The sequence below is a fragment of the Pristiophorus japonicus genome, chromosome 11, assembly GCF_044704955.1.
Source record: "Pristiophorus japonicus isolate sPriJap1 chromosome 11, sPriJap1.hap1, whole genome shotgun sequence".
NCBI classification, from domain to species: domain Eukaryota; kingdom Metazoa; phylum Chordata; class Chondrichthyes; family Pristiophoridae; genus Pristiophorus; species Pristiophorus japonicus.
This window is the reverse complement of record NC_091987.1, coordinates 215,205,648-215,221,926: the sequence shown is the minus strand read 5'-3', so window position 1 is coordinate 215,221,926 and position 16,279 is coordinate 215,205,648. Positions and strand designations below refer to the sequence as shown.

General features: G+C 46.9%; 1 long non-coding RNA gene across 1 annotated transcript in view; it reads left to right on the top strand.

Moving 5' to 3' along the window:
• The window catches only part of LOC139276481 (uncharacterized), a 32,882-nt gene extending 16,630 nt beyond the window's left edge, over positions 1 to 16,252 (top strand). Inside the window, exon 3 of the long non-coding RNA XR_011595937.1 lies at positions 15,054 to 16,252. This is a non-coding gene — a long non-coding RNA (uncharacterized lncRNA). The remainder of the gene's footprint in view (positions 1 to 15,053) is intronic.
• Positions 16,253 to 16,279: the final 27 nt, after the last annotated feature.

The following is a 16,279-nucleotide window of genomic DNA, read 5'->3' as shown; positions in this document are numbered from 1 at the left end:
CGTATGCTAATAGTCTGCCCAAGTAAGACATACTCACCTCTGTGCCTAACTGCCACTGTGAGGGTATCCATTGGGTGGTCACAGAGCACATTCTGTACATTGACCTACTGTTCATCCTTTTGTTGGTCCAACAAACATGTGAAAAGGAGAATTGGAATTGGGGTACTCATTGCTTCAGAAGTGGTACTTGAAGAAATCCCCCCCCCCCCCCGGCGCAGAAGTGACAGCGAGAAAAAAAAATCACAAAAGAAAAGATTGAATAGGGTGCAGAAATGGCCTTAAAACTGTTTAATATTCTTAATAGACCCTTTAAATCTACTTCTGTATATAGGTCAGTGCTTTGCATCCCCAGATGGCCATCATACATGGGCCAAAATTACTGTGAGGCCAATAGTGCTTGCAGTTATTACTGCACAATTGCCACGGCAGGGAAGGGCAGATGTGCGATTAAACGTGGGAATCGAGAAGTTGCGTCGGAGATGCGGCGCTCCACCGTTAGCTTCGCGATAACAGCATCTCACTGTCTGGCTCCCCATTCAAAGCATTGAGCGGCGTGAAGTTACTGTACCTGCACGGTAGATACGAAGCAAACGCGCCACAGAAAGCAAAGTCAAGTCATTTCAACTCTAAGTACCCTTTTAACAATAGGATAAGTGTTAATTTCTGTAAGTCAGCCTCTCTGGCACTGAAAATTAACAATTACAAGTGTGGAGCCTCATTCGTTCAGGCTTTAATTGTAGGAGATTTTTTTTAATTAAATGAGAAAATGCTATTTTTACTTTTTCTGTGTTTCTCTTTTTCTCTCTCACTCTCTCGAAACCTAATCTTTCTTTCTCTCTCTTTATTTCTCTTTCTGTACCGGATTTGAGAGTGAATTCACCATTATAACTTACACTTCCTTCTCAGTCCTTGCACTGATAATTTGACAACCCTTCAGTCTGATTGGTTACAAAATTGCACAATTGCTTGCCCTGTTTCTCAGATCCCAGATGCCCTTTATAGGGCACTGCGCCATTTCCATCTCGCCCTTTCAGCAACTTGCCACGTAAAATATCGTGGTGAATAAACGGGCAAGGGCAAATCTAATGATGGGCACCATTTGCTAACTTTTGTAAATTTTGTGCAAATTTTGTGCCGTAATTATTTTAAAACGTTGCTGAACCAGGAAAAAAATATAAGACACCAACCACACCCCCTCCTCCACAGTCTACATGTGCAAAATGGGAAAAGACCCAGCATAACAATTTGACATCCCATCTGTGACAGTTTAAGGGGTGGTATAGATAGAAAATCAGTCATGTAGTAACAACCGTATTCAACTGGTATCACAGTTATATCTGTTCATAGAATCATAGAGTAGTACAGCACAGAAGGAAGCCATTCGGCCCATCGAGCCTGCACTGGCTCTTGCGAAGAGCAATCCAATTAGTCCCACTTCCCCACTTTTTCCCCACAACCCTGCAATTTTTTCCCTTTCAGATATTTATCCAATTTCCTTTGAAAGCTACAATTGAATCTGTTTCCACCATTCTATCAGGCAGTGCATTCCAAATCCCAACCACTCGTTGCGTAAAATGTTTTTTTCCCTCATGGTTGCCTCTGCTTCTTTTATCAATCACCTTCAATCTGTGCCTTCTCGTTGGCGACCTTTCAGCCATTGGAAACAGTCCCTCTTTATTTACTCTATCTAAACCCTTCATGGTTTTAAACACCTCTAGCAAACCTCTTAGTTTTCCCTGCTCCAAGGATCTGATCCTGTACTCTCCTAACATCCACACTCACTTTTTGAGCAGGAGTCAGCAGATAGCAATCTAGAGTTGGAGTCCTGACTGATTTTATTTCCCAGCATAGCCTAGAGGCACTGAGGTGAATTTTGTAGCAATATCATCTCCAATGGCATTATGAGTGGGACAATGAAATTTGAGCAGCATACTTAATCAAGTATATCATTCAAGTATGCCACCTTACAAATTGCCAGCAGTTTAAAACAAAAGCAACAAGGACAGCTTGAGACATGCTGGTGGGTGTGCAGTCTCTTGCTGTATTCTATTTATGATTATGTGTCAGTTTAATAGCGCTCCCTCCCTCATCATTACCGAGAAGAACAATTCTGTCACTATGCATCATAAATGATAATAGTCCAGTGTTTGAGGAAAACATTTTGTTACCAATTTCCTTCTCCAGAATAATCAAAGAAAAGAAAATGGAGTACCTATCTGAATTTGAAACAGGGCTTTTATGCATTTATCCATCATTGCTAAACTCTCACTGTAGAGTCTATTAAGTAAGTCACCCTTATTATGCGTCAAGATCACTCAAGCAGATAAAACATTCTGTTACATAGTGCGGGAAGAAATGAAATAGTTCTGCTATCTGACTTTAGGGTTACTTTACCCTTGAATTTGATTCTAAAGATGATAACCTGAATATCACAAGAAAGACTTGTGAACTGAGTTGAATTTTTAAAAATTAATTCTCAGGATATGGGCGTCGCTGGCAAGGCCGGCATTTATTGTCCATCCCGAATTGCCCTTGAGAAGGTGATGGTGAGCCTCCTCCTTGAATTTGGTAGGAAGAATAGGGAGGTCACTTGTTACTTGGAGGGTGTGAGTCTAAGTGGGGTAGAGGAAGAAAGGGATCTCGGAGTACAAATACACAAGTCGCTAAAAGTTGTGGCACAGGTTAGCAAGGCCATTTGTCCGATTGTCGCCCGTCAATTCGCTGGGTCTGTTCTCGACGGTAGTGCAGGAGTTCCCTGAGGCTATCTCACTCTCCAACAAGAGTGCTGGCTCTTTTCATGCAAAGGCACTCTCTGTTGGCTCTCGGCCTTTTGGCTAAGATCAAGTGTAGTCTCGGTTGATTGGGCATTCATATGCAAATTGACTGATTGCAGAAACTCGTTTTTCCAGTTTTGCTGGCTCTGGCCTTTTGGAAGAGGAAAATCTGCATGTCGACCGACCATTGGGCGGACCCGGAGGCCCGCCAAGGTACCGGACTGGTACCACAACAGATTGAAGGCTTCGGCCAAAATACCCATCGAAAGGAGGAATCTGCAACCCGGATGGCAGCCAACCGAGCGGTGAACCAGGGCATCCGAAACACCATCCGAGTGACGGTAAAGAAAGTGGATGGATAGACAACGATCAACCGGGACCTTTTCGTGAAGAAAATCCTGCTGGGAACATGTGACATGAAAGTCGCCGACATCTTCGCCTTGCAGGACCTCCCGAAGAGAAGTTACTCTGATGTGACCTTCAGAACCTTCACCCTCTGCCTGAAGTTCCTGAAGGGACTGAAGGAGGTGAGTGAACCGCTGCGCACAGTGCTGACTTGGGAGCCACTGTTCACCCTCCCGTCGCAGAGAAGACGCACTATCACAGTGCAGATGTACAACCCCCACATCCCGGTCATTGATGTGCTGACTTTCCTCGTCAGGTATGTCGATGGGGCAGGAAACAGCAGCGACTTGAAAGACTTGCACGGGATTTGGACCAGCAAGCGCCAGATCCAGGTCACCATGAAGGTGGACGCCAGCGGAACCATCCTGCACCCCCCCTCCAGCTTCGCCATCGGAGGAAGTAGGGGCAACATGGTGTACGCTGGCCAGCCCAATGTGTGCCGCACCTGTGGGAAGGCAGGTCATGTGGCGGCAAGCTGCAAAACTGTCATCTGCCAAAACTGCAAGAATGAGGCCACCTGACAAAGGACTGGAAGGAGACCAAGTGCTGCAACCTCTGTGGTCTGGCTGGGCACCTTTACAAAATTGCCCCAAACGCAACTTCAGCTATGCGCAGGCAGCAAAGAACATTGCACGAGAGGAGGAGGAAGCTGAGGAACACAACGCTCCAGAGGAGACCCACACCCTCCCCCCGACCAACGCCCCCGTGGACTCGGAACAAGTCGGTGAGGAAGAGAAGCCTACTACGTCGAGCTGCGAGACATCAGCAGCCAGCAGCGAAGCTCTCCCCCCAGCGCACCGAGTCCAGGAACGAGGAGACAGCAGACGATGAAGCGGGATGGGAGACCGTCAAGAAAAAGGCCCGCAAGCGTAAGGAGAACAGGCGAGCAAGGGCCCCTGCGGGAACGACAGGGAAGAGGCGGCTAACGTCCACGACAGACAGCAGCGACGGCAGCTCGTCTGATGAGGAAAGGCGAGAAAAAGCCCCTTACTACCGCCACCAAAACAAGAGTCAATACGCCAACCCACAGCCACAGGCGACCGGGAGCAGTGAAGCGACCAGCGCAGCCCCGCTCTAGGAACCCGCGAGCAGCGAAGCACCCAGCGCACACGAGCTCCGGAACACCGGGAGCGAAGAAGCGACCAACGCAGACCAGCTCCGGGATAACGGGAGCAGCGAAGTGCCCAGTACACCCCACCTCCGGAATACCGGGAGCGACGCAGCGATCGAAGCACACCAGCCCGAGACCGCCGCGACTGATGAAAAGAGGGAACCACCAACACCAGGCGAGGACAATGCAGAGGACATATCGGACCTTAGAACAGCACTGCAGCAGTCCGCTGGTCGAAACACTTCCACGGCAGAGGATGACGACCACGCCAGCCCAGGTGTAGTCGACTTGTATAGTTTAAACCTATGCATGACGGAACTGGCCACTGGGCAGACCTCGGACTTAAAGGACGATTTATTTGAAGTGTAATGTTTGTAACTGTAAACAGTAACTTTAAAATGGATTTAAAAATAGTTACTATTAACGTGCGTAGCGTAAAATCCACTATACGATGTGTTTCCACCTTGGGGTACCTCGCCAAGGTCAAAGCAGACCTGCTGTTCTTGCAGGAGTGCGGTCTGCCGCACTCCAGCAGTTACAATGGTGGGCCCATGGACCATCCATATGGTCAGGAGGCAACGATTGCCGTTCCTCCGGCCTGGGCATTCTGCTGCGGGGAGGCCACTTCACCATCACCGAAGTTAAGGAGGTGGTGGGCGGCCGCCTCCTCGTAGCAGATGTAATGTACAAAAATTCCCCTCTAAGGCTAATTAACGTGTATGCCTCGCCTCTCAGAAGTGAGCGGTTGGCCCTCTTCCAGCAGCTCCCACTGCTGCTGGCGACGTCCAGGCCAGTCATTCTGGGCGGTGACTTCAACTGCATCATCAATGCGGCTGGACGATCCAGCAGAGCCGACAGCAAACTGGACACCACGTCCAGACTCCTGATGGACACGGTAAAAGATGCCAAGCTGTGCGACGTCTTCAGCAACCCTGCAGGTCGAGACCAGACGGGTCTGTCCGTTCCAGAATAGACTTCCTGTTTGTGTCCCACACGCTCAAGGTCAGATCCACCGACGTCACGCTGGTGTTCTTCTCTGACCACTGCCTCCTACTGGCCGACTGTCGCCCACAGGAAAACCAGAAAGTTGGCAGAGGGGTATGGAAGCTGAACGTGAAACTGTTGACTCCGGAAAACGTTGAGGAACTGAAGAGGGATTACAAAGGATGGAGAACCGTAAAACCCCTCTGCGATTCCCCGATGCACTGGTGGGAAACAATCAAGACGAACATCAAGAGGTTCTTCATCCTCAAAGGTGTTCAGGAGGCGAGAGGGAGACAGAGGAAATTGTCCCAACTCCAGACGAATATGCAAAAGCTGCTCCTGCTGCAGTCGATGGGGGTCGATGTCACGGAGGAACTCGAAGAGGTGAAGGGCCAGCAAGCCTCGCACTTTGCCTCACAGCAGGATGAGACGTGTTCGCGCTTCTTCTTCCAAAAGGTACACAAAGGGAATCTGTGATCACCAGCCTAAAGGAAGAAGACGTCTTCGCAGCATGACATGCAGAGGATCAGCAAATCCTTCTATGCCGGGCTGTACGACGTCAAGCCCACAGACCGCGCGGCCTCCCAGTCTTTCCTGTCGTCTATTTCGGAGGTCTAAGACGTGTGCGATATCCTGTCAAAGGCTTTCTCCTGGTCTAAGCTGATTAAGCAGGTGTCCACCCTCCTGTCCCGCACGTAGGCGATCGTATCCCTGAGTAGCGCGAGGATCTTCCTGCCTGGGACAGCGCAGGTCTGGTCCGGGTGAATTACCAGCTCAAGAGCAGACTTGACCCTGTTGGCGATGGCCTTTGACAGAATCTTGTAGTCCACATTGAGCAGTGAAATGGGCCGCCAGTTTTTGATTTCCTCCCTCTCCCCCTTCTGCTTGTAGATGAGGTTGATGATGCCTTTCCTCATCGATTCTGACATGTTGCCGGCCAGAAGCATACCCCCGTACACTTCCAGCAGGTCTGGGCCCATCCAGTCCCACCTGATGGACGTGCTCTCCAAAATGGGGTTTGGGGAGGGTATCCGCAATTGGGTCCAACTGCTCTACACAGACATCAGTAGTGCAGTTCAAATCAACAGGTGGGAAACTGAAAGCTTTCCAATCAGATCTGGAGTCAGGCAAGGCTGTCCTCTCTCCTCTGTCTTGTTTGTGTGTTGTATCGAGACCTTTGCCGAATCCATCAGGAAGGATGCGGGCATAAGAAGGGGTGACGATCCCAGGCAGCGGAGGCGCTCAGGTCAAGACCTCCCTGTACATGGACAACGTTCATGCACAGCCGACATCTCAGCAGCACGGCACGGTGCTCCCGAGTCGGCTGTGGGGCGGACGAGACTGTCACCCATCTCCTTCAGGATTGCGCCTTCGCAAGGCAGGTTTGGAAAGAGATGCAGTGGTTGCTTTCGAGGTTCATCCCAAGCAGCTCCGTAACACAGGACTCTGTGCTCTACGGGCTGTTCCCAGGGACACACACTGAGACAGACATCACCTGCTGCTGGAGAGCCATCAACTTGGTCAAAGACGCTCTTTGGTCTTGCCGAAACTTGCTGGTCTTCCAGAGCAAGGAGATGTCCACGTCTGCGTGTTGCAGACTGGCGCAATCCAAGATCCAGGATTACGTGCTGAGGGACGCACTTAAAATTGGTGCAGTCGCGCAAAAGCACGGTGGGGAAGGGCCACAGTTTAAAGCCCTTCTGCCACGGTAAACCCGGCGGCAGGAATCAGTACAAAACTCCCCTCAGGCCGTACTTGTAACTTCTTTTTTGTGTACATGGTGCACCATGATCTGTAAACACTATGTAGTGCCATGTACAATGCATGATCTGTTTCGTGATGCACGTTGGAAAGGAAAAGTGTAAATGTACCGTCATCCATTCCGTGTACTGTATAATGACACATAAGAGCATAAGAATTAGGAACAGGAGTAGGCCATCTAGCCCCTCGAGCCTGCTCCGCCATTCAACAAGATCATGGCTGATCTGGCCGTGGACTCAGCTCCACTTACCCGCCTGCTCCCCGTAACCCTTAATTCCCTTATTGGTTAAAAATCTATCTATCTGTGACTTGAATACATTCAATGAGCTAGCCTCAACTGCTTCCTTGGGCAGAGAATTCCACAGATTCACAACCCTCTGGGAGAAGAAATTCCTTCTTAACTCGGTTTTAAATTGGCTCCCCCGTATTTTGAGGTTGTGCCCCCTAGTTCTAGTCTCCCCGACCAGTGGAAACAACCTCTCTGCCTCTATCTTGTCTACCCCTTTCATTATTTTAAATGTTTCTATAAGATCACCCCTCATCCTTCTGAACTCCAGTGAGTAAAGACCCAGTCTACTCAATCTATCATCATAAGGTAACCCCCTCATCTCCGGAATCAGCCTCGTGAATCGTCTCTGTACTCCCTCCAAAGCTAGTACATCCTTCCTTAAGTAAGGTGACCAAAACTGCACGCAGTACTCCAGGTGCGGCCTCACCAATACCCTATACAGTTGCAGCAGGACCTCCCTGCTTTTGTACTCCATCCCTCTCGCAATGAAGGCCAACATTCCATTTGCCTTCCTGATTACCTGCTGCACCTGCAAACTAACTTTTTGGGATTCATGCACAAGGACCCCCAGGTCCCTCTGCACCACAGCATGCTGTAATTTCTCCCCATTCAAATAATATTCCCTTTTACTGTTTTTTTTCCCAAGGTGGATGACCTCCCACTTTCCGACATTGTATTCCATTTGCCAAACCTTAGCCCATTCGCTTAACCTATCTAAATCTCTTTGCAGCCTTTCTGTGTCCTCTACACAACACGCTTTCCCACTAATCTTTGTGTCATCTGCAAATTTTGTTACACTATACTCTGTCCCCTCTTCCAGGTCATCTATGTATATTGTAAACAGTTGTGGTCCCAGCACCGATCCCTGTGGCACACCACTAACCACTGATTTCCAACCCGAAAAGGACACATTTATCCCGACTCACTGCTTTCTGTTAGCCAGCCAATTCTTTATCCATGCTAATACATTTCCTCTGACTCCGCGTACCTTTATCTTCTGCAGTAACCTTTTGTGTGGCACCTTATCGAATGCCTTTTGGAAATCTAAATACACCACATCCATCGGTACACCACATCCACCATGCTCGTTATATCCTCAAAGAATTCCAGTAAATTAGTTAAACATGATTTCCCCTTCATGAATCCATGCTGCGTCTGCTTGATTGCACTATTCCTATCTAGATGTCCCGCTATTTCTTCCTTAATGATAGTTTCAAGCATTTTCCCCACTACAGATGTTAAACTAACCGGCCTATAGTTACCTGCCTTTTGTCTGCCCCCTTTTTTAAACAGAGGTGTTACATTAGCTGCATTCCAATCCGCTGGTACCTCCCCAAAGTCCAGAGACTTTTGGTAGATTATAACGAATGCATCTGCTATAACTTCCGCCATCTCTTTTAATACCCTGGGATGTATTTCATCAGGACCAGGGGACTTGTCTACCTTGAGTCCCATTAGCCTGTCCAGCACTACCCCGCTAGTGATAGTGATTGTCTCAAGGTCCTCCCTTCCCACATTCCTGTGACCAGCAATTTTTGGCATGGTTTTTGTGTCTTCCACTGTGAAGACTGAAGCAAAATAATTGTTTAAGGTCTCAGCCATTTCCACATTTCCCATTATTAAATTCCCCCTTCTCATCTTCTAAGGGACCAACATTTCTTATGTTCTTATAACTGCTTTTGAATGTACTGTACAAATTTTTATATGAATAAAGTATATTTTGAAATTAAAAAAAGGCCATAAAGAAAGCAAACCAAGCACTAGGGTTTATTTCTAGAGGTACAGAATTGAAAAGTAGGGAATTTATGCTAAACCTGTATCAAACCTAGGTTAGACTACACTTGGAGTACTGCGTACAGTTCTGGTTACCATATTATATAAAGGATATGGGGCCCAAGTTTCGGGTGGAGTTGCTCCTCTTGGAGCAACTAGTTTAGTTTGGAGTATCTTAGAAATCGCAATTCTCGGCACTTAGTTTGCTCCAGATCTAATGAGTTAGTTTAAGTTCATTTTAGTTCAGGTATTTTTTTTCAAAAGAGGGTGTGTCCAGCCACTTAGGCCTGTTTTGCAAGTTTCGGCAGCGAAAACTTACTCCAAACTAACTTAGAATGGAGTAAGTGTCCACTTTTGTAAGTTCTGAAAAACTTTAAGTTTAGTGCAGGCACAGCCAGAGACGGGGGTGGGGGCGGAGGCGGGGGGTGGTGTGAAGCATTAAACACAAAGGACACATCAACATCACAATGGTGGGGGGGGGGGGGGGGAAGTTAGAGGATTTTCCATAAACACCTTCACAACAACAATTAAAGAAGCAAAGTACATTTAAAGCAGTATGCACAAAACAAAGCACAAAAAATAATAAGCAATTAATTAATAAAAAAATAAAAAGTCCTACTTTTATGTGAAGGGAAGGTGTTTCTGTCAGTGTCTCTCTGTATCTGACAATGGGGGGGGTGTTGGGGTGGGAGGTGGGGGGGGTGAGGAGGTGTGTCTGTGAGAAGGTTGTTGGTGTGTGTGTGTGGCGGGGGGGGCTGTGGGGAAGGGGTGTGTGGGTGTGTGTGGGTGCTGAACACGGGGGGGGGGGGTGGGGGGCTGAACGTGGGGGTGAGCTGAACCCGGGGGGGGGGGGGCAGGCTGGACGGAGGCACCCCTGCTCTCTCCTCCGGCCCTTCGATCATTTCGAGTGCCTCCCAACCCATGCTCCTCCATCCCTTGCCATGCTGCTCCCTCCCTTGCCATGCTGCTCCATCCCTTCCCACGTTGCTCCATCCCTTGCCATGCTTCTCCCCCACCGATCAACTCCCCAATGCCCCCTTCCCACGCTCCTCCATCCCTCCCCAATATCCAAACACAGACTGGAGGAAAAACGCCCCGCTGAGCCATTGCGCATGCGCGCATGCTCCAATACTCCTGCGCAACGCTGCCGGCACTCAGAAGAACACTGATCCCTCGCACCGCCCCCCTGCAGGCTGCGATTGGCTTGCTCCACCCCAGGGAGACTCCGCTGCGCCACGCCACGCTTAAGGAAGACCGGAAAATTCCCCGGTAAGATTTTGGCGCACTTTTTTTCCCCAGACAGGTCATGTAAATCTTGGAGGTGCCCGTTTTCTCCTGCATCAGAAACTTGAGCTCATTGCGGCACTGGAAAGGGTGCAGAGAAGATTTACAAGGATGATACAAGAAATACCAGGGAAGGATGAACAGGCTGGGTCTCTTTTCTCTTGAAAAAAGAAGGCAGAAGTCTTTAAATTTATGAAAGGTTTTGACAGAGTGGATACACAGAGAACGTTTCCACTTGTGGGGAAGAGCATAAGTAGAGGCCATCAATATAAGATAGTCACCAAGAAATCAAATAGGAATTCAGCAGAAAATTCTTGATCCAAAGAGTGGCGAGACTGTGGAACTCGCTACCACAGGGAGTGGTTGAAGCAAATAGTATCGATGCATTTAAGGCGAAGCTAGACAAACATATGAAGGAGAAGGAAACAGAGGGGTATGCTGATAGATTTAGATGAGGAAAGGCGGGAGGAGGCTCGAGTGGAACATAAACACCGGCATGGACCAGCCAACAGCGAGGCCGTGAGGCCCACACTGCATCCTATGTAGGAGTATGTGTGTGTACTCGGCCTGTGCAGCGGAGCTTGGTCTCCAGTCGTCTTGGATCTCCTTGCCACTGTCTAGCCCGTGCGATGGCTGGTGTGCAACGGCCACCCCACATTCAAATAATTCACGCACAAGCATCTTCCAACCTTCAAAATGAAGTTCGGGACCCGGAACATCAAGCCCTCATGGAAACACCTAAGAACTAATTTCGTTGGTGTGGAAGCAGGTCATCCTTGACCCCAAGGGACTGTCTAATATTATACTAAACACCGACATGGACTGGTTGGGCTGAATGGTCTGTTTCTGTGCCGTATATCCTATGCTGCAGTCCGTGTGGTGAAGGTACTTCCATTGAGCTGTTAGGGAGGGAGTTCCAGGGATATGACCCAGCGTCAATGAAGGAATGGTGATATATTTCCAAGTCAGGATGGGGCGTGACTTGGAGGAGAACATGGAGGTGGTGGTGTTCCCATGCGTCTGCTGCCCTTGTTCTTGATATTTAATTCACCATTCTAACTTACAATTTCAAGATTTATTTCACTGACTCTTACTTCAATTCATTCTTTGCCAAAACTGTGGAGCTCCTTGCCTCCCTCAAACTCGAGGGTAAAGTCACGTCAGATAGCAGAACTACATCATGTTTTTCCTCACTCTAACTAACAATGTTTTATCTGAGTGATCTTGCCTCCCTAGATCCTCCTTTCATTCTGCAATCTAAAGGCTTTAAAAACCCAAGTTTGGTGTCACTTAATCACTACTCTTGCTTTATCTCATCTTACTAAATCTATTCAACATTGGTGGCGTCCTGTTCTGTGTACGGGCCTGGTATTTCCAATAAAAAATACATTTAGGACATCTTTACATGAAGAAAGAGAACAGTGTAATTCAATAATACAAGAAAAACAGCATCTCCTCCACACAGATTCAGTGTCCTCTACATACTCCAATCTCTCACCAAACATGTATATATTTTCAGGAATGCAAATGTAAGATTTGTAATATATATTACAAATATATATATGTGTTACAAATCTTACATTTGCGTACAATTCCTGTCGGCAATGCTTTATTTTCTGCCATCACATTTTACGTCAACTTTTCCATTATAAATTTCTGTGCCCACATTTATAATGAAACTGCCTGTGCAAACTTGTCACATTATAATTACATCCTCTTGCCACTGGCAGCCCAGTTTTGTGTCTCGCGTCTCCTTAGCCTGTACTGCAGGCACACTCCTATAGGGGGCACAGGAGCGTAGTAATGATGTTGCTGGACCCTCCACCTGAATACTCCACTTGGCTCTGCCTTGCTTCACTAGATGGCTGAAAGTGTGGGCAGGGACATTACCTACAAATGGACTGCTGCCTCCGCTCTTCAGTAAACTGCTGCCAAGAAGTTTTATTTCACCCGTTTTTCTTCTGCCTTCTGTGCAACAGCTCACGTTCCCTTAGGGTGGCTGTCTTTTGTTACATCCAGCACGAGACTGGGGGCAGATTGTAGATGTGATGAGGGCAAGATCATGATCGTAAGAATCCTGGGCTAACGATACGAGGATGTGAGTTCAGATCCCACCGCAGCAGCTGGAGAATTTAAATTCAGTAAACCTGGAATAAAAAGCTAGCATCAGTAATGGTAACTGGTTCACTAATGTCCTTTAGGGAAGGAAATCTGCTGTCCTGACCCAGTCAGGCCTATATGTGACTTCAGACCCACATGTGGTTGATTGACTCTTAACTGCCCTCTGAAATGCCCTAACAAGCCGCTCAGCTGTATTCAAGGCGGCGGCTCACCACCACCTTCTCGAGGGCATTAGCGATGGGCAATAAATGCTGGCCTTGCTGGAGACTCCCACATAAATTTTTTAAAACACCTAGGTTTTTCTATTTAAATGTAAATAATAATACAAAATCATTATATAAAAAGAGACAAAAGGATGTAGCTTAAAAACAGGTACTGAGTTAAGTCTGTGTGCTCATGTCCAATTATTTCTCCCCCCTCTCCTCCACCTGAATACTCCACTTGGCTCTGCCTTGCTTCACTAGATGGCTGAAAGTGTGGGCAGGGATACTACCTACAAATGGACTGCTGCCTTCGCTCTTCAGTAAACTGATGGCAAGAAGTTTTATTTCACCCGTTTTTCTTCTGCCACCTGTGCAACAGCTCACGTTCCCTTAGGGTGGCTGTCTTTTGTTACATCCGGCACCAGACTAGGGGCAGAATAGAGATGGGATGAGGGCAAGATCATGATCACAAGTTTGATTTGAATGAGGAAAGTGTAATGTATGCACCTGTGAGTATGCTGACATTTATAGAGTTGTTGAGTTGGGAGTGGCTTAGCCAAGACTCACAAGACTCAATAAAACCTCAGCCAGTTGGGGTCAGGGGATCCACGATGAGGCAGGTGGTTGTGAACCTGGTAGATAAACTGGTAATGTGTAGTGATTGTTAAACCTTTGCTAATAAACCAACTAGTTCTCAACAGTAATGTGTTGCTATGAATTCTTAAGCAAAGAACCCATGAAGCAATACATTACAGAAGGCACTTAAGCTCATTTGCTTCAAAGGGGCAGTAAGAGTTGACTTTATAGTAATGGGCTGGAGTCACATCGGCTGGCAGGCTCCTTTCCTAAAGGACAGTAGCAAACCAGTTGTGTTTCTAAAACAACAGCTTTCATGGTTATTGTTTTGGTGCCCGCCCACATATTAGCAGATTTATTGAATTAATTTTCAAATTTAGCATGGTAGGATGTCAAATTGTAACCCTTGGCATGCTAATCCAGTCTCATACCCACTATACTATAGCCTAGGTACCCTACATATCTCACCAAAACCCAAATACTGGCCTCTATTTTCCTCCAGATTGCCTGATATAATTCTGTCGCACTGAATCGCAGGGTCAGCCAAACACTTACATTTTCAGGTCCAGACAGGAGGATGAAAAACACAGTTTTTGGTGAAGTTGAGAGTTCCCAAAGTCTTCTTCGTCAACACAGTGCATCTGCATCGTGGCCGAATGGGCTCTTGATTTACTCCACAATCATTTTTTTTTAAAAGGCGAACTGCTTTCTAACAAAACTGCTACAGAGTGTGTGCTAACATTTGCCACAGTTACCACTGATGGTAGATATAACGATGGGCAGATATCTTTTTCATTCGGGTTATGGAGTTGAAATTCATGCCATACCTAGGTGATACCACAGTGTGGCAGAAGTGAACGCCATTCAATATTACAGAGTGCAGTGGTGCTATCGTGTGGAAGAGAATGTGTACTGCAACCATCAACATAAGCACCGTGGCTAATTCAGCTTTCACATTAATTAGAAAATCTCATTTGCAAAGTGTCTGTCTTGAAAGGGGTGTGTTCTGTTTGTTCAGTAAATAAGCAGCACTTTGGCGGCTGAAGTAATCCATTGATATGACTACTATACTTACCCAAGATTTTTTTTCCCCAAATGAGAAACTAAGGTGAAGGATCAAGTGCAGGGCACAGTCAGAGTATAGACATTGAGATCACTCCCAGACCAATAAATGCTGGTTCCTCTTTCACTATCACTGCAGGTTTTGTCTCGTGTGTGCTCAAGAGTAGGCAGTTTACAGATCACATAGACACGAGTCATAAACGAGCCATTTTGTAGGGTTTAAACTGCACATGCCATGTGTATTTACACTGTCGAATGGATGACACCCAACATCTGCCTAATTTTGTCCTCTCATGGGCAATATCAATATAGCAGGTTCTACGTTTAGAGTTGAGCTGTAGGTGCAAGCACAGAGTGATTGGTGCCCATGGTGTATAGCAGTGGTCTCAGCTTTTTTGTCTTCATGGGCCACGTACGTGTGTACCTTGAAGCCTCGGCAACCATGTGTAAAGTTGAATCCATATTTCATTAATTTACTTATATGGTTAGGTCTTCAAATTGTGACATAGGATTTATACACCTCAGATGTCAGCCATGGCTCAGTGGGGAGCACTCTCACCTCTGAGTCCGAAGGTTGTGAGTTCAAGTCCCACTCAAGAAACACAATAATCTAGGCTGACACTCCAGTGCAGTACTGAGGGAGCGCTGCACTATCGGAGGTGCCGTCTTTCGGATTACATGTTAAACTGAATCCCCATCTTCTCTTTCAGGTGGACGTAAAAGAGCCCATGGCATTATTTCGAAGAAGAGAGGGGAGTTCTCCCTTGTATTCCTCAATCAACATCACAAAATAAAAACAGATGATCTGATCATTATCACATTGCTGTTTGTGGGAGCTTGCTATGTGCATATTGGCTGCCGCTTTTCCAACATTACAACAGTGACTGCACTTCAAAAAAAGTACGTCATTGGCTGTAAAATGCTTTGGGGACATCTGAAGTCATGAAAAGTGCTATATAAATGCAAGTCTTTTTTTCTTTCTTCTTTCAGAGAGGATAGTTAAAAGCGATAAGAATAGCTCTTTCCAAACTCCAGGTCCACAAACCAACAAATAAGAAATACAAGTGCAAATTGTACTTTGAGGGCTGGTTTGCCAAAACTTGGGGCCACATGTGACCCACAGGCTGCCGTATGGCCACTTCTGATGTTAAATGTCAGTCTGTAGCACATTTTTGTGTTTATTTACTGTTTATTCTAGTCCTTTCAGTCTTAATGCATATTGTACAGTACTGTATCTTAGGACTATCACATTTTATACACTTACATTCCACAAAAGAACTACTGTCCAAAGATACACCTACACTCTGACAATTAAAATGAAGTACGTTTCTGTTTTAAAGAGAATTGTGCCCCGTTTCCTGAAGGTGTTGGCTCATGCGGAGTATTGTTCCATGGGCACCAACAGCCCTTTAGTATTTTACCTGAGTGGCCACTCTTCCTGAATGAGGCAAAACAATGAGTGCCAGCATGTTATTTTGGCCACTGCAGGCAACGCAGCTCAACCAAGTCCTGTTCTCACCCAGTGTCCACAAGCACACACACACGGTCACTGGACAGTGACCAGGAGAGGGAACTCCTGCGAACTTTTCCACTTGTTCGCCTGAAGCTGCTGAGGCCTGTTATAGAGCCCTGTACTGTCACCTCGAAAGAGCAGCCTTGCCAGTCTGTGTGGATCATCATTATAAGTGGTGCATTTACCCACTAACCCAAAGATATAGTGCTCTGTGGCACTGGCAAACACAAAACAGCACTGGCAGAGGGCTGAGAGATAGTGTCACTGCCACTGTCCTGACTACAGAAGGTGCACGGCCCAGGAGTGACTGCAAAGAAAAATTACCTCAAGAACAAAAAGCAGAACCTCTAAATTTATAGGGCGTAAACCATGCTTCAAGGTGCCAGTTATTCTTCAAATTTTTCAATAATGGTGAAGTTATTT